Consider the following 27016-nt stretch of genomic DNA (forward strand, 5'->3'; position numbering starts at 1 on the left):
TCTCAAAAAATGTTCATCATTCCTAGTAATTAAGGAAATGCAGATCAAGACAGCTCTGAAATTTCATCTCACCTCAGTCAGAATGGCAAAGACAATTGAACAACTGACAACGAATGCTTGAGGGGCTGCAAGGGAAAGGGAAACCTCATTTCCTGTTGTGGAATTGCAAACTGGTGCAGCCACTATGGCAATTAGAGTAGAGAATTCTTAAAAAGTTAAAAATATATCTACCATGTGACCCAGCTACACCTCCCCTTGGCGTATACCCAAACAACTTGACATCCTACCCCAGAAATACTTGCTCAGACTTGTTCATTGCTGCTTTGTTCATAATAGCTAGGAAATAGAAAAATCTAAATGTCCTACAACCAATGAATGGCTGATGAAAATATCCTGTCTTCAGCAATTGAGACTTACCTTCCATACACACTGTGGAAGACTATTCACCTGTAGAGAAAAATCAAATCATGAATGTTTCAGGTAAATGGATGGAACTAGAAAAATTTGTATGGAGTGAGGTAACTCAGACCCAGAAAGGCAAACATCACATCAAACATCACACATTTTCACTCACTGGAGGCTTCTGGGTCCAGATCTTCAGATATGAACACATTGCCATAATAACTACAGAAACTAGGAAAGTAAAACAAGATCAATCCCGGGAGAGGGGGTTGGGAAGCAAAATAAAGAGCACTATCACAGTACACGTGATCAATGAAATGGGAAAGGGTAACTCTTTAGGGAGGGGAGAGAGATAATACAGAAGGAAGTGGGAAGGGGTAAAGGAGAAGAGCAGGACACAAGTGATCTGAGAGGGGAAATGGGGAAATGGAGGGCTCTTTAGGGAGAGGGAGGAAGTAAATTCAGAAGAAAAAGGAAGGAGGGTAAAATAACAATACCCGATGTCTGAAAAAGCCACCAAGAATCACACTATTAACTGTTTTATTTAAAAAAAAAAAAAAAAAAAAAAAAAAAAAAAAAAAAACCTCGCCGGGCAGTGGTGGCGCACGCCTTTAATCCCAGCACTTGGGAGGCAGAGGTAGGCGGATCTCTGTGAGTTCGAGGCCAGCCTGGGCTACCAAGTGAGTTCCAGCAAAGGCACAAAGCTACACAGAGAAACCCTGTCTCAAAAAACAAAACAAACAAACAAAAAAAAAAAAACCAACTCTGTAATACACATAACTCCATGTATAATTATACAATCATAGTTTTAATGAACCTTTCTCATCTGGGTTAATGGTAATCCCTCTGAGAGCCAAAGACCATCTAAAAAAAAATCCAACATGAGAATTTTGGTTTGAGTTGTTGACCAAGACTCCAAGAGACTTCCAAAACATATAGCCTGTTGCTGTTGCACTGGGTTACTCCCTGGAGGTGGAAGGTAAGTCCCTATTGCTGAAGATAGCATGCACTTCAGAAACAGAGCCAGAGAACCCTGACCTGGAATGATCTTCGCAAATCCTTTATGGGTTCTATTTTAATCATTGTTTTCTTATAAAGAAATACACCATTAATTAGTATGTTATTTTAAAAGTTTTTACTATCAATTGATAACCTGGAGTGCTATTTATGGATATAAATATTTTTCACGTAGTCTTCCTTTAAAGTTGGCCAAAATTTGTGAAAATTTCACTTTGTGTGTTTTGGTGACACAGACCAACTGCAGTGGTTTGGGTGAGACTGCTCCCCATACGTGTCTCTGGTATTTGAAGACCTGGTCTCCATTTCATAGTGATGTTTGGTAGGTGTGAGGTGTGTGGCATTACTGAGGAAGTATACCACTGTAAGTGGACTCTAGTATATAAAAGACATGTGCCATTCCCAATTTGCTTTCTCTTTTTTAGGCTTGTGGTTTAAGATGTCAGCTCTTGGCTAGCTGCTTCTGGACCCATGCCTACCTGCAACTGTGTTTCCCCACTGTGTTGGTAAGGTACTCTGCCCTCCGGAATCATAAACCCAAATAAAACCTTCCTTCTATATGTTGCCTATAACATGAATTGCTAAATGGTCTTATTAATAAAAAAAATTGAAGCCAAAAATTGCAGTGAAAGCTGAAAGATCAGAGAAACCGAACAAGCCACAGCCAATCTTACCTCGCCAACTCCTCAGCTGATCCTGTTTCCATGAATTCTCAGACTGAAAGCCTCTGAGTCCTCACCTCTGAGGGTCTCAGTTGAACTGCTACTTAGTTCCTGTCTCCTCATCATTTTATACCATTCTCCACCCAGCCATGTCACTTCCTGGGATTAAAGGTGTGTGTGCTTTCTAAGCAAAGACATGAGATCTCAAGTGCTGGGATTAAAGTCATGTGCCACTACTGCCTGACTCTGTTCCCAGTGCGACCTTGAACTCACAGAGATCCAGGCAGATCTCTGCCTCCCAAGTGATAGGATAAAGGGTCTGTGCCACCACTGTTGGCCTCTGTGTCTAATCTAGTGGCTGACTCTGTCCTCTGATCCCCAGATAAGCTTTATTGGGGTGCACAATATATCACCACAGTCATGGTGTTTTATCACAGTAATAGAAACCAAAATAAGTCTCCAACTTTAATAGATTGAAAGTAATGGTCACTATGCTTCACTGTTGAAACATCAATACAGTTGCTTCATGTACTTAACAGTAGACAAGGGGAAGATATACCTTGCACTGTAAATGGGAAAATACATGTAAAGGAAAAAATGTCAATAAACTGTGTTCAAGGCACAAATCAAAATGAAGGCAGGTGGGTACAGAAGGAATGTACATAAGAAAAGCAACAAAAATGTCTACAAAATTAGAACCTTCTTTCCTTCAGAAATGAACACAATGAGCATGTCCCAAGATTTATACAATCCCTAATCTGGTGTGGAATGGAGCCAGTGAGAAGTTCAGACTCAAAACTGCTCTTTTGTTACCTGCCAGGCAGCTAGAAATGTCACCCTTAGTTTTGTGTTTGTGTTCTCTATTAAGGATCAATGTGTATGGGGGGGGGGCACACATACTAAGCTATTACTATCAGGCAAAAAGTAAGATCAATTGATTAAAGCTCCTTCAGAGAAAGGCACTATGGATAAGGCTAGGACTCTGACAAGGACAGGAAACATTTCTGCCATATCAGGTTGTGTCTACATGAGAAATTGAGCTAAAAGAATAGATGACAGAAATGATCATATCTAAGACTAAAGCAATTATGGACCAAGCAAGCAGCATTGTTCTATTTTTTTTTCTTTTCATTTAAGAAAATGACCTGTAAGACACCACTATACCTCCAGTACAGGACTGTAACTGCATCCATCTTCTGTGATAAAAGAAAAAAATTTTTCAAAGACTAGAGGGTTGGGTAACCTTGCAAGCATTGCCACAGCTACAAACTCTGTGATTTATGGGCCTGTTAGGAATCCAGGCCTTCTCCTTCCTAAAGTACCACACCACACTATAAAAGGGCATTCTGAATCACAAGGCATAAAACACCCTTGTTGAGGGAGGTATAGCCCAAGTCAGAAATAGTGGTGATAAATCAGAAGTAGTGAATATAGCCATATGATTTTATTTTGTTAAATAAAGTCTTGGCTATACTTTCTAGTATGCTCCATTGGAAACTAACATCATGACAATTTCATACAACTGTAGAGACTGCCCTTTTTAATAAGTATCCCTCAAATTGATACTTTGTGCTGCTTGCCTACAATGTTAGATAAGCAAGAGAAGTTTTCCAAAGGATACCTAATACCATATTTTTGTCTGTGATAAATTACTTCCATTCTTATTTTGAAAACAATGGTGATTTATCAATAAATATATAAAGATGCAAATTACCATCATTTTCATCATTGATCCTGAGTAAGCTGTATGTGGCTATGTTCATGTCTTAATATCTAAATCTTAAAGTAAAAGCACAAATTTAGCACAGAAAGTTCAGAGGATAACCGTAGAATTGATGACATGTGACTACTTATGCTAGCTTCCAAGTGTCCTTTGAAGTATCTTGATAAAAATTCAGTCAACAATATGTTGTTTCCTTATTGTTTCTTGGGGTTCAGGGCAGTTTAATAAGTTCAGTCACATGAACGGTTGGTTATTGGTAAGTATCTATAAATTTGTTAAACTCCAATAATCCTGGAGTATCAATGACCACCTTTGTTGCCATTGGTTTCATACTCATGTAGGTCCCAGGGTGCCAGCACTTTAGAACTGAATTTACTGAATATTCAGAAGTAGCCTGAGAGCTCACAACTTAAGGCAGTTTCATTTGTCTGTGGCACAAATTCCCAGGTCTTAGCTTTCCATGACCCAAGGCAAATGGTATTCACACCATAGATTCATGTGCAATTGGTTGCAACGAACATCTTTCATATGTCTTTCATGTGTCATGTTTTGGAAACTCCAAAACCCTCCCACAAACTAAATAAAATAAAACAATATTGAAGAGGTAACAACTTTTTCTTAGTTTTAAATTGCATGCTTAAAATAAATGAAAATTCTGAATTTATAATGATATTGTATTTGTTATATTTTTATGTAGTCTGTAGGGAAGAAAGAAATAAAAGTGACTTGCCAAACAAGGTTAATATTTCAACTACCACAAAATTATCTATCAGTATAGCTGTTCTTTGTGCAGAGAGAAAACTGAAATGATGTGGGAGAAATAATTACATTATGATGTGAAGATACACAAAGTTATTAGTGACTCACTGGAAAAATGACTCATATGACTTTTAAAGTATGTTCATGGTTGTGATTTTAAGGTCACAACAGAAACTGGTTGATGGATCTTTCAGAAATGTCAACTGAAGAACAGCTTTTAACTTTATTTACAGAAGGAAACTGCTATAGATAAAATGCTAAAGTATTTTTTTAATATAGATAATGACTAAGCCCTGAAGAATCAGAAAAAGAGAAATTTCAATGTGAACCTAATGTTTTAGCACTGAAATGCATGCTTAGCTCACATGTTTACATCTTTCTCTCTCTCTAATGGGACTTTAGGGTCATGTAGTGTACAATACATTGGTAAATTGTTACATGTGGTTTGAGCCCCCTGAGAAGCTAGCTCTGGAAGAGTGGTGGGCTTCCCCATTTGAGCCCCAAGCATGCAGTGTGCATTACTGTAGTAGGACAGGCCCATAGGGTCAAGGAAATTGACTCAGACCAGTTGCCAAGGCATGCACATAACATACTCCTTATGAGGCAACCTGGAGTCTGCCTGAGGGCCTAGCAACAGGAGCTGTCAGAGTTCCTGGTTGCTGTCAAAGTTCCTGGTCAATGTCAGAGTTCCTGACATTGAGGGATGACCATGCAATGCCACCAGATTGGGACACAGACTGCGTGTTGGGAGGAGGGTATACAAGGCCTTCCCTGTTATTAAATAAATGTTTTTGTTATTTGCCTTCAACTGACTCCCAGTGTCTATGCTGTTGACACTGTGCCTCTCACCCCCTTCCCCAAGGGAGCCGTGAGGATCCAGCAACACATTACATTGGTAAATTGTCATATGCTGTTTGAGCTCACTGAGAAGCCAGCTCTGGAAGAGTAGTGAGCTTCCCCACGTGAGCCCAAGCATGTTTGTCTCAAACTGTCCTTCGTGAACCATTGGCTGAGGATGGGCTGCCCTCCCTAACTCTGTGACCAGAAAGAAAAAGAAGAGAAAAGCATCCCAAGAATAAAAACATTGCCAGTAAAAACAACCAAAAGGTAAATTGTTTTCAACATATGTCACTTATCGCATGATATAAAAGTATTTACAGTGGAAAAAAAAAAAAAGAGGCTAGAAGTTTATCCATGGCAAAGTCAGCCATAGGACCTCAGCTGAGAACTCCGGCAGACTGTCTTAATTTCTCCAGTAGGTTCTGATGGGCACTGTGAGCATAAGGTCTTCGCATGTTGATTCTACCTGTGCTATCTGTTCATTTTGTTTCTTGGAGTTTTTTAAAAACTTCACCCAAAGGGATACTCTATTCTGCCAGGGACTCTCTATAGAGTATTCCAACTAATTGCCTCAACAGGGCTCATTTGGTTTCTGCTGGCTGTTTATAAGCCATCTATTTGATGGTGTCACCTTACTGCTATTTTATTGTTCTTTTGGCTGGAAACCCTACCCAGGGGAACACTCTTTTCTGCTGAGGGCTCCCTATTGGAAACATCTACGGGCTGCCATAAAGGGGCTTCCTCCATTGATTTCTTTGGATAATTTGAGCACCCAATTTGGTATTTTCTAGCTACCTGACTAGCTATCTCTTGCTATTTAGTGTTTCATTGTGGCTTGCTATTTACTTAATAGATTTATTTAAAACTGTTAAATGTGGCTATTGTGGATCATTCTTTAGAACACACAGAACAGTTGATGTCAGTATGAAAGGAAAAAGAGTACACAACGTGAGTGAGGAACATCCAACACACATTCTTGGAAAAGGAAATGGAATCTACTCTAAGCTATTTCTCCTCATGGAAGTAATTATCAAATAGTAATATTCACCAGTAGACATTTGCCATGTATCTAGGAAGTACTGTTTATGACCATGAGTCAAAGATACAGCCATATCATCAGCAATAACAGATTCGCTGATTAATCACTAATAACACTTTTAACTAATTTGTGTGCTTTTTAAGTAACTAAATTATCTGTCATGTGACTCAATATTTACATAGAGTAAAAGAAGAAACAGCTTTGTGTTAATGTGTAAAATAAACATATTCTTTAGCTCACAGTTCAAAATCTACTTGTTCACTGAATTATAAGAAACCTCAACCAAACTCTTTATCAAAATGCATAAAAATTAATGTTGTGTCTGTTTTACATGTATATAAATGAAAGTCCCATGACTGTCCAAGCATACTCATAAACTAGAAATATTTCATCTAGAAGTAGACTTTGAAAGATACTGCTATGATTATATATTTAGGGGCTGTAATCAGGGAACTTCATTGGTACTAGAGGGTGAGGAAACAGAATCAATTGATCAATTTTTTATTATACTGTCATCACTTTTAAGATTAACTAGGAATTTTAACTTCAGTTATTACACAAAGTGTATAGTACATTTTTACTAAACTATAATGAATGAGAAATATTTCAAATTATTGATTTGTACAGCTTATGTAAATATTTAAGCCTGGCTTCAAGCCTTTCCTTTTTAAAGCCATCTCTTTAACAGTAAGTTCTGGTTCAATGAACTGACTAAAACATACTTTCTCCCAGTTGTTAGCAAACTGAACACTTTTTAAAGCCCATATTCAAAAGTTGATATTTATTTCCTTTTAAGAAAATACATAAGAAGAAAAAAATACAGATCGCATTTGCATGAACTCTCCAAGTCATAGCTTATCAACATAAATCAATCACAGAATGATTGGGAGGCCACTGAGAAGAATGTAGAGGACGATAATTTGCTAAGAATAAAATACAGATCCATTAAAAGGATCAAACCTAGAGATAAACCAAAATTGCATATGCAATATGTAATATCCTAACCTATGTTCACAATTACCTATGTTCATTATTTAACCAAATGGAGGCCATGAGCTGAAAAAATACCAGGTAAATAAAATTCTATTGTATATTCTGTACAGAATGTTGACTACAACCTCTGCTGACCACACAGAAAACAGAAACTGCAAAAGTGACTTTTGATGTGCCTTCTCTGAAGGTGACATCATTATTGTACACTTGCAAAGGTATCTTTGATCACAAAACTGTACATGGGTTCTTTTCAAAGCTGCTGTAATCAATCAACTTTTCAAAATATGCATTAAGATTTTGAAGTTATAGTTTAAACAGATCTCTAATAATAATTTACTAATGTGGTCTTGCTCTTCAATACATGTTATTGATAACATTTCATTTCAATTTTATTTTCATGCCATTAATAATTATAATAGCTCAAAAATATAGTTAGAAGATAACTACTGGCTACTATGTCAAATCAATTAATTAGTAATAACCTTCCTTCTTCCTTAAAACATTTGTGATGGACAAGGTGTCATAAAAATACAAACAAATAATACAAGGAGATAGAAAAGCTAATTTAATTACACTTGTGCCCACTTGGATTTTTGTAAAATTTTAGGCCACACAAAGTCTTGTGAATGGGAGTGATATTTTTACTGTATGTTGTGTATGTCTTCACTTCAAAGTATTTAAACGCATTCATCATGTCAATTAAAATACCAGTGACTTGTATTAATATGAAGGAGAGGATTGTTTTTAATGAAAAAGGTTAACAAATGTCATTTCTACTTCTGAACCACAAAGTACGAGTTTTGTATAGTCTAAAAACCTATTACTTTTTCTTTTGACACAAAAAAGACATATAAATTTTAGTTAAGACCAATATTTATACATAGGCCAAAGATCTCATTCTCCCCCATCTTCTCTACAACCACACTCTACTAAATACTCCTTTCTCTCTCCTGCATCATCTGTCTTCTGTGTTTTACTAGTTCTTATATCTTTAAAAAACATTTAAAGTTTCTAGTTTTTCCAATCATTAAAAAATGTTTTTATTTTTAACAGCTCCCTCCCATTAGTCTCTCTATTATATCTATAATATAAGCATTATATTATATTTATTTCTTAGTTTAGAGCTAGAAAGATATGTAGGGACTATACTAATCTAAAAACCTTCTTTGTATGAGATCAGGAAAGGATAATTCAGAATTTTTAAAAGAACTAATGAATTTGGAACAGTCATTACAAAAACAAAACAAGAGCTTATTAGATATGCATATTGAAGTTGCTAAGCTATCACATTGCATGCACTTGATACCAACCTCCTCCTTCTAGGTATTATATCTATGGATAGCTATGCATGTTTGATTTTTGAGAGCTAATTGAATTTTGCCAATTTACTTTTACTGTGAAAGCTCATTTATTTTTATTTCAAGAAATAACTATGTACTATTATATTGGGACTGGTATAACAGCACCATAGTTTGAATAGCTAAATCAGAGACATTTATTTTCTCAAATATCTAAGGACTGGGAGGTCATTATCAAGGTACCAGGCAAACTCATTTCCTGGCTTGTGGACAGGCACCTTTCGCAGGGGTTGTTCCTGTATGCTCATGAGAAGAAAGTTCAATGGTATCTTTCTTTTATAGTAAAGTCGAGGATTTGGATTAGCACCATATGCTTGTGACCTTGCTTAATTACTTCTGCACATGTGTCTTAGGAAGGAGATATACAACCTGGTACAGAAAAATTATGAACCAGTTTTAGCTTAAAAGTCTATATTTAAATATACTTCTATGTCAGCCAAATGCTTATTATTAATAAGCTATTATTTTCTGAATTTTATATGATTGACTTGACTAGTTACACCCTCGTGTCATTATATTGCTTCCATGTGGACATTTCACATGTGATTTTTGACTCTTGTGTAATTATATCATTTTGAAATATGTGACTTTCTACTTAAAATGCAACATCACATTTTCTGAGATGAGCTGTAATCTCAGAGCTCATTAAGCAAAAGAAAACACAGCAGAAGTCGATTAAGAAGGAAGTAAAGAGATTCAAGAGTCATTGTGGGAATCCACAGAGGGCTCCAATCACTGGTTCCAGCCTGTTTCTTATGTGAGTCTCAATCCTTGGAACACATCAATGCCTTCTATAGACCTTTCTTTTTAACTAAGCTTAACAGAATTCAATCTGCTTCTTGTGGTTCAGATTTTTAACTGAATCACCTGCACAGACAAGATTTTTGGTTTTTTGGGTTTTTGTTTTTCAAGATAGAGTTTCTCTGTGTGGCTTTGGAGCCTTTCCTGGAACTCACTTGATAGCCCAGACTGGCCTCAAACTCACAGAGGTCCACCTGCCTCTGCCTCCAGAGTGCTAGGATTAAAGGTGTGTGCCACCACCGCCCAGCAGACAAGATTGTTAAAAAATGGTCTCCATCAGCTGTCTCCACTTGCTCACCTCATACCATCAAAAGTCTGTAATGTACCTTATACCATGCTACTTAATATTATGAAGACCGAGCTGAACAGCTTTTGTTATGACCCATCAAGTCATGTGCACTATAGTTGGCTTCATAAGTAGGTCGCAGATATTCTTACATGGGTTTCTGTTCTACTCGGCATCTTTCCTCACATGGGCCTTCCTTCTGTTCCTGGAACATGCCAAGTATGATTTTATCCAATGCTCTGTTAAAAAGACACTTTTCATTCACACCCATCAGCCTCACCTTCATACACACCTGCACACAGTCTTGTTGGCACAATATTTCACATTGCACTTACCTATTTTAATATGATTTTTATGGTTCTACACCTCTGTGTGTGTGAATTAAATTCTGTATGAGCTCATAATATCATATATATATATATATATATATATATATATATATATATATATATAAACATTATCATGTTATTAGTAGATATAATTCCTTCATGTTTTTCCCAATCTCAGCCCACACTCACCACCATCCAAAAAACTATCAGACACCCTAAAGGAAGATGCTATTTCAATTTTATTTATATTATATAGCCTGTGTTTTCAACATAGTTTATGTTTAGTAAATAACAATACCCCATCATTTTTACATATGTTAACATATATTAAACCAAGACATTTAATACTTACACTGTTCTCCCCCCCCCCCCGCCCCCCGGAGCTGAGGACCGAACCCAGGGCCTTGCGCTTGTTGGCAAGCACTCTACCACTGAGCTAAATCCCCAACCCCATTTACATGAGGGAGGCATGGAAGATGTAATCAAATAACTAATTTGCAGAGCTTAAATGGGAATACTGTCTTCATTCATGCCAGTGACTGCTTATTAGTATTGGCAGTCTAGATGATGTCTTGAAACCAAACCTCAGGGTGATGCTGCACTTTGCAAAATAATAATGAGTCACACAAACTCTTTTTGACAAGGATAAAGGAGCTGATAGAGCACAAGCATCATATTGGGCATCTTTGATTTATTAACATTTTTGATCAGGTGCTAATTCCATACCTGTCTGTGTAATTATTATGTGGAAATTATTACTGAGACTGAATTCTCAGACCAAGATGTCTTATTATTTCACTGGGTTAAAGGAAATACAGGCATGAAAATTAATTTTTAGGCTACTCTAAATGCTTTGTATCCTCAATCCATTAAAAAAATGTTGCTTTCAGGCAATTAGTGGGTGCATATGTTTGCCTCTGACATTGCTAAGGCAAGGATCAGGAGAATTCATGTCAACGTCTCTAGCTTTGCCTCATAAGCAACTATCTCAACCTCATTATTTCATTTGCCAAGCAGAAAAAAAAATGCAGATTTTTTTTCCCAAGTTACATGAATAACCATCTATTCAACGAAACTGTAAATGGTCTTCACAGTTACACTTAATCACAAGTATGTGGAACTGAGCTTTTTTCCTTATTATTGTTATTACTTTTCTTAGGATAGAATAATGAGTGACAAAGCATCCAAAGGTCACAACTGAATGCAAGTTCTCAAGTGAACAACTGCTCTATCAGAACAGAAAGGCTCCAGGCTTAGATGTGGTTCCAGAAAACAGCTGAATAATTTCATTTAGATTTACTGTTACTTAGCTCTGGGAAGTTGAAGTCAGAAATGTACATCTGATTGTGTAAACATAATGCTATTTCATTTACTTCCTAGGTCCAAACAATAGAAATGTGAGAATATTTGAAAATTAGTTTTTATATTAATTCTCCACTTGGCCCCAGGACAGAAACAAATGTTATAATCCATTGTGTGTTGTTTGAAAATAAATTACTATTTATTTTCTTGTGAAAAATATAACTTTCTAAGGTAAAGCTTGTTTGGAGCTCAGTATTATGAGACGTGATACAAACACACAACATCAAAAAAGTAAACAAACATAACCATATCAGTCAGTCTTCTACACATTGTTAGCAATATTCATACTCATGCTGTGGTCCTAGACCCAGACAATTTTCTGTCTGTAGTTCTTTCCTGAGTCCCTTCAGTACTACAACCTCAAACACATTTAACAATCTCATCTGTGATGTATGACAAATGTGTTATATAAATTTCCATTTCACCCATTATCCAGATTTGATCCCCATTTCTCTTTTGAAACATTGGTTGCATATACGTCAAGGGCTTTAATTGTGCCAGGTTCAGTATCAAGTTTGGTTAAATCAGCACTCTGACTGTTCCATGCACAGAGCTGAAGTGACTTGGGAAAATTGTGCATAATGCTGGCTGGTGACCTTTTAAATTTATGGCTATAATAAACCTCAGCTGGGCTTGAATGCAGTCATGAATCTGATACTATTTCCCATCTTCTCATATTTCTTAAACCTCTTTCTTTGTCCTCATCTCATATCAGCAGTTACTTTCACAGTCACTGAAGTACACGAGCAACAAAGAGAGCCTTTCTTAGCACAGCTAATTACCACGCCTCTCCCTAACTGTCTCTCTTAATTCACTCCCAAAACATAAACCATTGTGGCCATGTCGAAAGCCAGTCTCTGCTCTTGTACTGACCATGTCCCTTTCACCAGAGAAAAGACTTGGCTCTGACAATTTCACAGGTTTCTTCATCAATGTAATGAATCCCTTCATGTTATATTTTCCCATCTATGAACACATACTTTTATCATCTTTAGAAAAAAGCTAAACAAATAAACTAAAAGGATTCTATATCTCTTTTAGCTTACCTGAACTATCTGCTCACTTTCTGAGCAGAATTCCTTTGAACATTGGGCAATCCTACCCTTCCCACATTGTCTTGTGAACTTGAACCAATGAGGCTTTCTCCTTATCGTTCCAACAGAACTCTTCATAAGGTCACCAAAGCCCTCTCTCTGTGTGTGGTCACTCTTCAGCCATCCCAACACTTACCAGTGACAGTCCCTTCACCTTATGTGGGCACCTCCTTCACTGCCCCTCCTCTTCCTAAAGTCTAAGCAAGCAGGACCCAGTCAAGCCTTTTACATTTCTGCTCTCATTTCTCACTTCCTAGGTGATCTCGGCTAACCTTGAATCTTATATGCCATCTAGAAATTATTTCCCAATTTACAGTACTATGAAATGTCTCTACCTTGAACCCTAGACCTATATGACTTTAAGAGTTACTTGACATATTTACTACCCTACCTCACAGGTATCTCAAATCTAGTAAGCATCCCAAAATAAACCCGTAGTAGTTTTCCCAAAATATATTTCTATATCTTAATAATAGCAAGACTTAGCTGATCTGAATAGAAGCCCAGCATTGTGTTTTGTGCTTTTGGTTAACCTTTCATGCTCTAGACAAGCCTGTGGAGTATTTCTACACCCTAATTCTGCCTTCAACCTTTACACTTGCCACTATGTTCCCATCTGCCATGGTCATGCCATAATCATCTCTGCCCTAGACTGGTGGAAAAGCTCTTTGTGGTTCCTGTGATATCTGCTCTGCTCTCCCTGGTTTACTTTGCCCTGATGACACCAGTGTCTTTGGTGACTCTGCAACAAGACAGGCATGTTCCTTTTTGCTCAGTGCATTTGCCCACCACGTTTTCTCCAAGATTCCTCTTCTAGATGTCTGCATATCTCATTTCATCTACTCCTTAAGATACTTTTTCAAATAGTCTGTGATAGTTTGAAAAGAATGCCTCTGTAGGCTCATATATTTGACTATTTAGACATTAAGAAGTGACACTATTTTAGAAGAATTAGGAGTAGGTGTGGCCTTATTGGGGGTAGTTTATCACTGGAAGTGGGCTTAGAGGTTTTAAAAACCCATGCCCAGCCCAACCAATTTCTCTCTCTCTCTCTCTCTCTCTCTCTCTCTCTCTCTCTCTCTCTCTCTCTCTCTCTCTCTCTCTCTCTTGTAGTGGGTAGCCATTCCAGCTTGGATCTGGAAGTTCCAACCCCCATTGAGACTCTGGCAACTGTCATGTGTCATGCCTATGAGGCGGGGCGAGGGGAGGCGTCTGGAGACCTGAGAGCTGGATGGGCCAGCGCTCTCTCGGTGCGCTCTCTCTGTGCCTGGACACTGAACCGTGAAGGTGGACTGTGCAGAGCTCCGGAGAACACCGCTGGATTGCGATACACCTTCCCCAGACCCTGCGACCTACCTTTCACTTAATTTGTGAGTTACACCATTAAATAAATATCCTTTTAACTACGTGAAGTGGCCAAAATAATTTATCCAATACTCTCTCTCTCCCCCCTCTCCCGCCTCTCTCCCTTTCCTTATCTGTCCCTCTGCCTACAGAACAGGGTGTAACTCTCAGCCACTGCTCTAACTCCACCAATGCCTCCATGCTCCTGCCATGCCCCCACCATCATGATAATGGACTGACCCTCTAAAACTGTGAGCAAACACCCAGTTAAATATTTTCTTTTACAAAAGTTGCCTTGGTCATGGTTCTTTTCACAGCAATAGAACAGTGGCTAAGACAGAAGTTGGTACTGGGGCCTGGTGTATTATTCTCACAGGCCTGACCTTGCTGCCTTTTTTAGTGGAATGTGGACTATGGGTTAGGAAAGCAGTTGAATGATTTAAGTGCAGCTTAATGGGCAATAGTAGTAGAAGCATTGAAGACAGAGGTACTGAGAGCCATGTAAATCATTATGGACCCAGCTCAAGAAGTTTCAGAGGGGAAGACTATTAGTAAGAAGCCTAGAGACCAACCATTCTTATGGTATCTTAGCAAAGAATGTGGCTGCTTTCTGCCCTTGTTCTAAAAAAATATGCCTGAGACTAAATTAAGGAGTTTTGGATTAATGGCATTAACAGAGGAGATTATAAAACAGTGTCATGTGGTTAATAGTGATCAGTCATATGAAGATCTATAATGAAAAGGACCAAGCTAGACAAAGAAAAATACAAAATGCACAGTTTTGAGAGAAAAGGAGCACCAAGGAAATATAATGGCGTTAAGTCCAGTGCTCAAGGAGATAAAAAGTTTAATGAAAAGCCTGATGCTAAGTGGAATAAAGGGAGTGGGTGACCTCGGAGCAAGACCCCATCCAGCTAAGCTTCCAACTTGTGGAAATAAAATAAAAATAAATTTAAGCAGTGAAGGAAACCATCAACAAGAGAAAACTTACACATATGTAATTGAAGGGGATGTGGCAGGTTCCAGCCCAATCAAGCAGCAGAATTTGGCAGCTTTGGCCATGTGGTTCTGGCTTTAGAGTCAAGGATACAAAAACAATGTTGTAGAATCTTCCTCTTCAGCTAAGGAAAGCCTCTGAGACTAGGCACATGTCAGGGGTGCCCCTGTATGGAGGCTCAGAGAGGCCATTGAGTGAAGCTGTGACGATGAAGACTTGACTGAGGTGGAGACCCCAAGATGTTGGAAGTGCCAGAGTCAATGGATACCTGCCATGAAAAGCTGAAGACCAAGTGTAGAACCAGCCCAAGGGAGAAGTATGTTGGTCAACAAAGTAATTGAAAGGAGTTGGAGATCTGAAGAGCACTTTGACATCAGACATGGAAAGGGGAGTCTGGAGTTTGCCCTGCTAGATTTCATTCTTGCTTTGGCCCAGTATTTTCTGACTATGCTTCCTCTCCTTCCTTTTAGAATGGAAATGTGTATTCCATGCCGCTGTATGTTGGAAATATGTGATCTGCTTATTAATTTTGATTTTTACAAGGGGTTACAGTTAAGAGATTGCCATGGGTCTCAGAAGAAACTTTGAACTTCGGACTTTTAAACAGGGTTGAGAATGTAATAGACCATAGGGACTTTTGAAATAGTACTGAATGCAATTTCGTATTATGATATGATTACAAGTCTATGGGGGCCAGGGAGTGGAATGGAGTGATTTGTATAAGAATGGCCCCTGCAGGCTCATATAGTTGAGTGGTTAATCATCAGAAAGTAGCCTGGTCTACAGAGTGAGATCCAGGAGAGGCACCAACCAAAGCTACACAGAGAAACCCTGTTTCGAAAAACCAAAAAAAAAAAAAAAAAGCAGGGTTAGAAGGTATGGCCTTGTTGGAATAGATGTGGCCTTGCTGGAGGAAGTTTTTCACTGGGGGTGGATTTGGAGCTTTCAAAAATGTACATCAGATCCAGTGTCTCTAGCTAGCTAGCTTTCTGTGGCTCAGGATGTAACTCTCAGATACTGCTCCAGCGACATGAGTGCCAGCGTGCTCCTGCCACAATGATAACAGACTCAGCCTCTGAAACTGTAAGCAAACCCTCAATAAAATGCTTTCTTTTATAAGAGTTGCTGTGGTCATGGTGTGTCTTCATAGCAATAGAACAGTGACTGACTCATAACTCATAATAAAAAGTCTCTTTTTGATATATATATATATATATATATATATATATATATATATATATCTTTGTATTTAGTATATGAAGACTCTATCACATGGTATTTCAGAGGCCAGTTGCTATTAGAATCAGGAAAAATAGGTTATTGAAGCTATCACCCATTTATAGGGTCAATTATATTCCTAGAGCATCTTTTAAATATTTTTGCTATTTTAACTGATATTTTCCACCATGGACACAGAAGCTTTTATTTTATAAATAATAGCTAGTAAATACCATGATATACCTGGGATGGCTAGTTGCCTATCAATTGGCACAAGCTAGAGAGTCATTCTCAAAGAGGGAAGCCCAATTGTGAAAATGCTGAGATCAGACTGGGAAGTCTGACACACATTTTATTCATTAATGATTGGTGAACGATGATGGATATGGGGAGACCAGCTCACTGTGGATGGTGCCACCCCTGGGCTGGTGGCCTTGGGTGCTATAAGAAAGCAGACTGAGTAATTCATGGATAGCAAGCCAGTAAGCAGCCTTCCTTCATGGTTTCTGCTTCAGTTCCTGCTTCCAGATCTGGCTTTGAGTACCCCCATTGACTTTCTTTGATAATGGACAGCCATATGAAAGTAGAAATGAAATAAACCCTTTCCTTTCCAAATTGCTTTTCATCATGACGTTATATCCCAGCAACGGAAACCCAAGCTAAGATAGTACATTTAACAGAAGTGTTTATTAAGCTTAATAGAAACACAAAGTGGGTTAGTAATTATCATAAAATGTATATTCCATTTATTTGGGATTCTAAATTTGCTTTCTTATTTATGTATGTGTCTACATGTGTGCATGTATGTGCACATATATGAGGTGCCCATGGAGCTCAGAGGGGTATCAGATCCCATGGAGCTAGTGTCAAAGGTGTTTGTGAGCCACCAAGGGTTCTGAGAACTGAGCGCCCTCCAGTCATCTGGAAGAGCAGGATGAGTTCCTAGGTGCTGAGCCATCTTTCCAGCCCCATATTCGTTATTCCTTTAAGAGTTGATCACAGCACCTAATTGGCATGCTTATCTTAAAATGCATATAAATTTTAAGGACATGGTATTATATCTGCTGTTCTAAAATATCTTACACTCAGAAATCATTTTAAACAAAATTAAATAAAAATAATACCAAATTGAGCTTTTTTTCACATGCTACTGACGATCTATAAAAACAAACTCATTGCAAGTTAAAAAGTGAAAATAGTAAGACTTCATCAAAGGCTTTAGGGACAAATTTGCTATTGAAAAGAGTGACTGATAGTAGAGGTCTCAAACTTGATCTTTCCTTACAGCCAGCCATCTGAACAGTTGGCTAAAGCGCTGGTGGCCAGTTTTCATCCCTATATCTTTGATAGCAAATATGGGGTAAAGCTGGATAACTTGCATCTTCAGCTCTCCAGCTGATATCCCCCTGGAAGCCACAATTTGCAAACTGCAAGCTCACACAATCACACACACACCGCTTTGCAGATAAAAAATCCCGGTAGCTCCCTACATTTATAGAAAGGAAATCACATTTTTTTCTTCATTCATTGTGTAGTGTCAGAATTCCCCACCCCTGCCCTTTGTGGTATTCAGATCAACTTCATGCCAACATCCCGCCCCCCAACACCCCAAATAGTGCCGTTTCAAAGCCACGTGGCATTGGGACATATATTCACTCTGTGCGTTATTTAGCCACAGGTACAATTTGTAATCTTTTACATATAACTCCCTATTGTGTTACTTCTGAAAAGGGAAATCTGGGATAAAATGAAGGGAAGCTTTGGAGTGTCATAGAGAATTACATCAAAAATCAAAGTAAGAGCACTTCAGAGAGCCCGAGTCGATGGTGTTATTCTTGATTTACTAACTAGATGTGCAGCTGAATCTTTTAAACTCAACTTGCCAACATACAGAGAAAATCTTCCGTTTCTCCATCAGCCTGGACATTCCACTGGCATTGTCCTATTAAGTGTGTTTTCCGACTTAATCAAAATCATTTTTTCCAGCCACCATCTTTTGAAGTTTTGCAAGATTAAAGGGGCTGTGGACAGAGATGGATGGAAAAAAAAAAAGAAGAGTATGGAGTGCAGTTCTGACTGGAAAGTAGTTAGTGTGCTCGCCTCGCTCTAAAGCATAGCTTGATTGAGAAAAATGAGATTCTCACATGTATATCTCTCTCTCTTATTTACAGTTCCTGATAAACAAGAAAGTGGAGACAAGTTCTCAAATGAGCACAAGATATCACAGAGAGCTACCCTGCTGAGCCTGCACAAGAGGCAACATCTGTTTCCTCTGCTACTCTTAAACCCTTGGCTCAAGTCTCTTCCTTCTTAGAGCCTCATTTTCCCAGGAAGAAAGTCTTATTCAAAATGATAATATAACTGTGCTCCATGTATCTTATAAACTCAAGAGTCTCACAACTAAGAATAAATGTGTAAAAGTGTTTCATAAGCATACCCAACTTTCAAAAGTATGAAAATACTTTGACACAAATCAGTGATGTCAAAGTCCCTGCTCTGTGGTCCTGAGATAGTTTCACACAGCTATGATGTCACGTTGTGTAATATTTTGTGTTCTGACAAATAAAGCTTGCCTAGAGATCAGAGGGCAGAGCTAGCCACTAGTTAACCATGAAGGCCAGGCAGTGGTGGCACACACCTTTAATCCCATCACTTGGGAGGCACATGCCTTTGATCCCAGCACAATTGGGAGGTGAAGATGAGAATAAAAGATGGCTGGTAACAGGATCTCATCCCCTTTTGCATCTGAGGATTTGTAGAGGTAAGAAGTCTCCAGTGACTGCTGCTCAGCTTCTCTGATCTTTCAGGTTATTACCCTATATTTGACTCTTGGTTTTTATTGATAAGACTAATTAGGATCATGCTTCAATGTCACACAGCTATGATGTCACACAGCTGTGACAATGACACTATTAACCTGAGCTCATACCATAGTAAAAGAGTCCAATCTTCTGTAACTTCTACTTTAATTCAGAGTAAAGTTTTTAAAATGTTTACTTCAAATATTGTTACAGTGATTATTGACTAAAATACAATTAGACAAAATAAAATATTAAAACCAGAATTTATCTGTGTCAAAATAATGAATTGAATATGGAGTAGAGTTTATCCTGGCCATCCATAGATAAGCAGAAAGCATAGAGCATTATTGAAAAAAATGGTTATAGATTTAAAGAACTTAAAAGGTTCTGTGGCTCTTGGTCATAAAAGAAATGATATTCCATATCACAAAAATGAAAATTATTGATTTACCAGCCTTGCCAAGATAATCACAGTTTTGGCATACATCACTTTTCTCTATGTCATGACATTAACAATAAAATTCAAGGACCTAATTGGAGCATATAAATATGTGGAAGTTAATGAAAACTCAAGATACTGAATTTTAGAATAAATTTTTCTTCAATTAAATGAAGGGAAAATGTCTTTGATCATTAGTTATCATTTAATGAACTTCTACATTCCTAAAGGATGACTCAAAAGTAAATAAGTGAACTTTGGGATAAATATGAATGACAGTCTATCAAACTGTTTGCTATAAATGAACAAAGATAAAGATTTTAAATAACTTCTGAATAAAACAGAATTAATGAACTGGAATTTCTGCTGTGGGATGTCTTTCTATATGTTGTAGACATGTGTGGCTCTCATTGGATAATAAATAAAGCTGTTTTGACCTATAGCAAGAAAGCTTACAGCCAGGTGGGAAATCCAAGCAGAGACACAGAGAGAAGAAAGGCAGAGTCAGGAGAGACATCAGCCTGCCACTGAAGGAGCAACAAAATGCCAGCAGATAAGTAGTGCCACAGCCATGTGGCAACATATACATTAATAGGAATGGGTTAATTTAAGATGAAAGAGCTAGCTAGCAAGAAGCTGAAGCCACTGGGTGGTGGTGGTGCACGCCTTTAATCCCAGCACTCAGGAGGCAGAGGCAGGCGGATCTCTGTGAGTTCCAGGCGAGCCTGGTCTACAAAGCGAGTTCCAGGAAAGGTGCAAAGCTACACAGAGAAACCCTATCTCGAAAAACCAAAAGAAGAAGAAGAAGAAGAAGAAGAAGAAGAAGAAGAAGAAGAAGAAGAAGAAGAAGAAGAAGAAGAAGAAGAAGCTGCTGAAGCCATAGGCCATACAGTTTGTAATTAATATAAGCCTCTGTGTGATTATTTTATAAGTAGTTGCGGGACCATGAGCAGGAGAAATTTGTCCCAACTTCCAGGTGAGACACAGAGAAACTCCCCTCTATATACGGTGCCCAATGTGGTTTCTGCGAACATAATTCAATCTCATAACTCCTCCTTTTCTTTATAATTTTTTAAACAAAGTCTCAAACCTAGTTAGAGGAACCCAAACTTATCTGTTTGAACAGTTCCATTTGTAACATAAAACCAGTTCCATAAGTAATTTCATTTTTACATAAACAGTTTCACAAAACAACTCATAAATCACCAGTTAATAAAGCATATACACATACACAAAATTGCATCTTGATTCTAAGTAGAAATACATTTCTTCATTTAAACAGTTTCATTTTTAACCCAATTCCAGAAAACCGTTCCTAGGTCATTACTATAAGTAAGCTCAAAATTGTCCCATTGCAATGAAATCTCTATTGTTCATTTCATTTAAGTACCAAAATTCAAATGATAAATATTGGTACTAGCCTTCCAAATTTGAAGAAATCCATAACCAAAATGTTTTTGTAATTTTATCTCATTTTAAGTTCAAAAAGTTTAAACAAGAAATAAATTCTGGTATCAGGCTTTCACTTCCAAATATGAAGAGACGTTTTACAACCAAGACTTTTTGCAGTTAACAATTTTAGTTCAAACAAGCGTCTCTGCAACTTTTGTTCTCACAGACAGACCTTTTTAGTTATAGTAATATTTTAAACCGCACCGTTTTTGCTGTTAACTCAGGTTTTTTTATGGTGCGTTGATATTCTATGGATCTCAGCTGCAGATGCCTTGTGCTGGTTCTGGCGTCCGCCATTCTTAGCGGCTTCTGGAGCTTTTGAAATCACTCTGTTGCCTGCTTTGCAGTCTACTAGGACACTATCTCCTGTGTCTCAGGTGTTTTCACCATATACATTAATAGACTCACACTTAACATTTACACGTTTTCACAAACTCACATATAACACTTTTTGCCTTGCAAAGCATTTAGACTCATATTCAACATTTACACGTTTTTACAAACTCATATACAACATACTAACATCTACTTATTTATACTTTAAGGAAACTATAGAACTACTTTAGCAAGTATATTTCTTATTAATTCTTATATACTTATATCCATTCTATCTTATTTCTTATTTAAACTTACATTTACAACTAGCATCTTACAAGCTTATTACTACATGTCTTAAGACTACCTTAGATACTTCTTACAAGCTTATATTCTTAAAGGAACTCTATAGATCTATTTTACAAACTTATATAGGCTACCATTAGCATATATCTAACTTAGCAAACACCTAAAGATTTCTTAACACAGATCTAACAAGACAGAATTTTTACAAACTCACATATCTTATATACGTCTTTCTACTTCTTACTCTTAATTATCATCACCATCTCTATCAGAAAGATTCTCTTAACTAGACAGGAAGTACGTACATCATTTCTAAAGTTTACAGTTTATAGTTAGCTTTGTTATAAAGCACTGGGATTTAGTGATTGTTGTCATTATAGAGTTGTGATACTTGTTGCTAGGGTACTGTAACATTCTCCGGACAAAGCCACACCCCAAAGTTGTCAGTTCTCTCAGCCGTTCCGGACCGGCAGAGATGCACTGTCAGCGGTAGACAGTTTTTAACTAGAGGCTGTCCCTTCACCCAAATTCATAATAGTTTCCCCTAAGAACTTCAATTCAAACAAACGTTTCTATCACAGCAGTACTTTTGGTTTGTTCTACTGAAAAACTTTATGCTGAGGGTGAAATTATCATATTTAGCTGTTGTAAAGCTCTTCGCCAAAAACTGCACAGCTATTAGGTGATATTTTAAGGATTTTAAAGTGACTTGTTTGCTCTTATAGGTAGCTTTTTGTCATCCAACTACCGTAAAAACTTTGCACAACTATTAGGGTAAATAAGGCATTTTACCAACAGAGCCCCAAACCGCGAAGCGCCTAGTTCTGTACCCTTTCAATTTTTCACTGGAATTGACACTTAAACCCTTAGACGATTTTTCCTCCTTATTCTTAAAAAAGCTGTATTTTAAGTTTACCATGAACGTATTTTCGAGCTGACAAAAGTGTTTCAGGGCAATGTTGCCATCTTTAGCAGAAAAACTACCTTTCCCAGAATGCATTTCCCTTATATCAGTCCATAATAATATTAGTCCCATATCAGTCCCTTATATCATTTCCCATAGTTCTTTTTGGGTCTGGGAGTCAACTGGTTCTCTTTTACCAGACTTGTTTACAAATTCTTGCCCGGGAGGTTTGAACAAAGTTTTTTTTGCTTTTGCAATGTGAGATTTGAACAAGCATCTTACATTTTCAGCTATGGCACATTGGGAGGTTTCTATTCTCCTCAGCTGGCTTCAACAGGTGTCTCTCCTTCATCAGACACTGGCCCCCGAATCAGAACTACACCTGCCTCGTTAGCCGGCATTGAGGCTGGCATTTCTGATAGCAACTTTGCTTGTGCTTGCCTTAGCCAGTCAGTGAAAAACAAGATCACGTACAACAGCTTTTCCATAGCTCCTTCAGAGATTTTCTCCCACTGATTTATCTCATTTTGCTTGTTCCTTCCCCCCCAGATGCAGAGCTTCAGGTATCTGTCTGAGGCTCTGTACCTCTGCTAGCTGCCTTTGGAGGTAGGGACTTTCTCCCCCGAATCTGCCTCAAATTCTAGCAGCTTTTTCAGGTCATATTTTCTGGGGAGGATTATGTCCCTTCTCTGTTTCTTCAGAGTCTTTCTCCCAGACAGTTCCCAGTTTGGTCTCAATTTATCCCCTCTACCCCAGAAACAGTTTCCGACACTAGAGAGGCGGTTTTCCCTGCTACTGAAGGTAGGGGTTCTTGTCCGTTTGTTTTCAGGGTCTGTGTGGTTTGCGTACAGACTGAAAATCTAACAAGGGAGGTTTTTGCCATTTCTAAACTCCCATTAGGACAGGTGCTTTGCCTCATCAGGCCTTCACCTGGCCCAGTCCCCCAGTGGGTTGTGTTTGCTTGTCTGGGTGCTCAAGGACAGAGCTTATGCCAGAGGCAATCACCCCTCAGGGCTACACTCCCTCATCTCAGGGAGTCAGTTGAAACAAAGCTTTTCTCAAAGAGGTGCTTTCTCTGACAGAAAAGAAAGCTTTACTCCTGGATAGTTCTTTTCTGCCCTGGCTGGGCTCTTTCCCCAGACAGCGTTCTGACTCAGCAGCACGACTGCTTCAGACACAGTTCAGCTTTACTGTTTTCTCAGAAAAGTCCTTTCTCTGATAGGAAAGCTTTTCTCAGATTTCTTTTTGCAGCTGTGGACCTATCAACCCCGGGACTTGTAGGAAAGCAGATAACTGTGCCATTCCCACCGGCTTTAGCTTTGTTTGTTCATTAGCAATCTTCCCCCTGGTTCTGCACCTTCCTGCCTCATCTCTGTGCTCCAGGAAGTTTACCACTGCAGGAACCCTAGTATCCCCGAAATGCACTCCAACTCAGAGACACTGGCCAGTCACCTCTGGGTTTTTGCTCAGAAGCGAGGATACAATGCTAACAGTTTGCATTGCTTCAGGGGATCTTTGCATAGGATGATTAGGAGCACCTTTTCATTCTGAAATGCTCATTCAAACAAAACCCTTGATGCCTCAGCTTGGCTGTAACTGAAAAGCTTGGCTTTTTGCCTTTTCTCAGGTAAAGTTTCCTGCCCTTTTTTGCTCTCTGTAGCTCTTCACCCACACTCTCCCAAGCGTTTCCCTCAGAGCTTAGAAGAGGTTTTTAGGAACTTGTCCCTGCCTCCTGCATTGCAGGGAGGATTTTTAAAGCTTGAAAGAGAACTTAGAGAGGTTTTGCTGTCTTAAGTTTGTTGTTTTCCCTTAGAGCTAATCACAGGTGGTCCCCATACTAATATCTTCAGGTGATTCTACTCTCGTCTTTCTGAGAGAAGGTTAGAGGCTTTAGTTTTTAAGTTTCTTAAGAGAGAAAGATTAAGGCTTTTTAGAGAGATTTTTTCCCCAAATTTTCCAAGAAAGACTTTAGTTTAAGAGAAAGATTCTTTTTCCCCAGGAGAAAGAGCAACTTTTCCCAAAACTTCCCAACTTTAAACTTTGACTTCTTACACCCCCATTTCTGCCTCAGGGAGAAATTATTTTCTCCTGCCGCTTGGACTTAGCATTTCAGCTGTCCCCAGGTCAAAAGCTTCCATAGGAAACTTTTTCTTCCCCATAAGCTCAAAGAGCTTTTTTACTTCCCGTAAAGCCCAAAGAAAGATTTTTTTTTCCCCGAGTTTGCTTTCAAAGCCCCCAAAGTTAGAAAATTGAAGAGTTTTTCTGTCTAGTTGCCTTACTTATTCCTACACAATCTTACACTTCTAAGTTTTTCCTACACTATATTACTACCCTATACCTTACTTATTTTTCACAGATAGAAATTGAGAAAGGGATAGAAGATAGAAAATTTTGACAGAAGAGAATTTCGCTGCAGCATCGGACATCCTTCCAGTCCGCTTTCCTTTTCTCTCGAGGATAAAACCCCTGCCTTCCCAAAAAATATATATAAAAATATATATATTCCATAACACCGGCATGCCTTTCCACTGGCAGGGCTGACTCAGCACTTTCACCAAAAACTCTGTAATAAAACTATTATTTTCCTTTATCTTTAGTCCCTATTACTTTGTCTTAAGTCCCTGTTCATTTGTCTTTAGTCCCCTCTTTTTTGTTCTTTTCTCTTTAGTCCCTTTTTTTCTTTAGCCCCTTTTTTTCTTTAGCCCCTTTTTTTCTTTAGCCCCTTTTTTTCTTTAGCCCCTTTTTTTCTTTAGCCCCTTTTTTTCTTTAGTCCCTGTTCGGGCGCCATTCTGTGGGGCGTTTACCCACCACCCCCACAGCTTCCCAGAGTTTTCTTGAGTGCGATCAGCAGGAGATATTAGATAGAAGGATTTATAGCGGAGCATCTTGCGGAGATAAACAGATAGAAATTAAAGGATAGCCTCGAGAGGGCCTGGAACCTATTCCAACGGGCCCCGACTGTCTCTGGTCCAGGGTTTTTATAGAGACGCCAAGGGGTGGAGCAAAAGACCTCCTCCCCCAGCACAGCCAAGTGCAGACCATCTCAGACACCTGCACTCAGGCCCGTGGTCCCGACCATCCTCCACTCGGACCCGCTGGGCAAAGCCACGAGGAACCCCAGAACGGGCCCCCACAGTCTCTCATGCAGGTCTCGGTACAGAGATGATAAGGAATTTAAACTTGAGCACACCATGGCAGATTTCCGCCGAGGTACGTAGAGGTGTCTAAGCCATGCAGCACACTGCATGGTTGATTTAGCTTTTACGAGTACAGACAGAAAAAAAAGGGGGGCTACATGCTGATGATGGAGGTGTAGACCCACTGCTTCCCAGAATTAGCAGTGAGCACGGCTCCCAGAGCTGGAGATAAATGTATCTCCACCATGTTGGGAAGCTGAGGTGGGCAGAGCCAGCAGCCGAGGCTGCCGCTTCAATCCTAGCCACACTACAGTTTAAATCAACACAATAAGGCAGATTCAGATGGAAAAATACTTCTAAACAGTTTACAATATATGTAAAAATATACGTAGGCTTGAAAGAGAGAGAAAAATATAGACAATTATATAAAGAAACAGTTTTTAAAAAATAAAATCTTTAAAGAGACAATAAGAATATGAAAGTTAAGCCACATAAAGATGGAAATTACATTTACACAAAGAATCTGGATACTACATATTATATTGTTTGGGGGATTTTTAACTACAACAAGACATTTGATTGTAGGGGCTACCCAGTTAACCCAATATGTATATTTTAAAGGTATCGTGACTTCAAAATTTATGTCTAAGGATATGTTGCTTTGGAAAAGAGGTTCTGCTTTTGTTTCCACAGAAGGTGAGAACTTATAGACTGCTTTCAGGCTAATATGGTTTGATCAACCAAGATCCCCTGAAAGGTCTCCAATGACAGTTATGGCCCAGATGATCCAACATCCAAAACAGCTTCACAGCAACTAGTTGAGGTGATCCAGCCTCACAGATTACTATAGACAAAATTTAAGCATAATTCTTAATTTTCTCAGTATCGCCATAAGATTGCCAGTGCCCCCAATCAGCAGAAAGTAGTATGGGAAGCTATGCCCAAATTCCCAAAATAGTGTTTATGAATGTTTATTTTTATTTAAAGTGGGTTGATTATAAATGCAATCTCTTTCTAACAAAGAAAAGGGGATATAGATATGATAGGATAAAAGAGTAGATTATTGAATCTACTTTTAAAGAGCAACAACTTGTTTGAAATGTTTTACATTGCTATGTATTTTGGTTTATTGTTACAAATTTAACATTAATTTTGCTATACTACATATATATTTCTACTCTTGTTTAAGATATTATGTTTATGCAACTCATTAAAAATTGTAATATATAATTAAGAAATACAGATTAATAATTAGTCATCTATGATAATCAAACGTATAGTCATGTTATTTAAGTTTTCTAGTTATATATAGATATATTTCAATTAGGTAGGTAATCTTCAAACACTTCAAAGACCTACAGAATATGGCATTTAAAATGTTTTAAGAACTTAGACTTTTCTGGATACTGAGACATGTCTGCTCCTGGCAGCACCAATC

At 38.3% G+C, this 27016-nt stretch overlaps 1 pseudogene; it reads right to left on the reverse strand.

Annotated features, from left to right (window-relative positions):
* Positions 1-25688, reverse strand: part of LOC107399412 (TGF-beta receptor type-1 pseudogene) — a 96644-nt pseudogene extending 70956 nt beyond the window's left edge.
* Positions 25689-27016: the final 1328 nt, after the last annotated feature.

Source organism: Peromyscus maniculatus, chromosome 16, assembly GCF_049852395.1.
Source record: "Peromyscus maniculatus bairdii isolate BWxNUB_F1_BW_parent chromosome 16, HU_Pman_BW_mat_3.1, whole genome shotgun sequence".
NCBI lineage: Eukaryota > Metazoa > Chordata > Mammalia > Rodentia > Cricetidae > Peromyscus > Peromyscus maniculatus.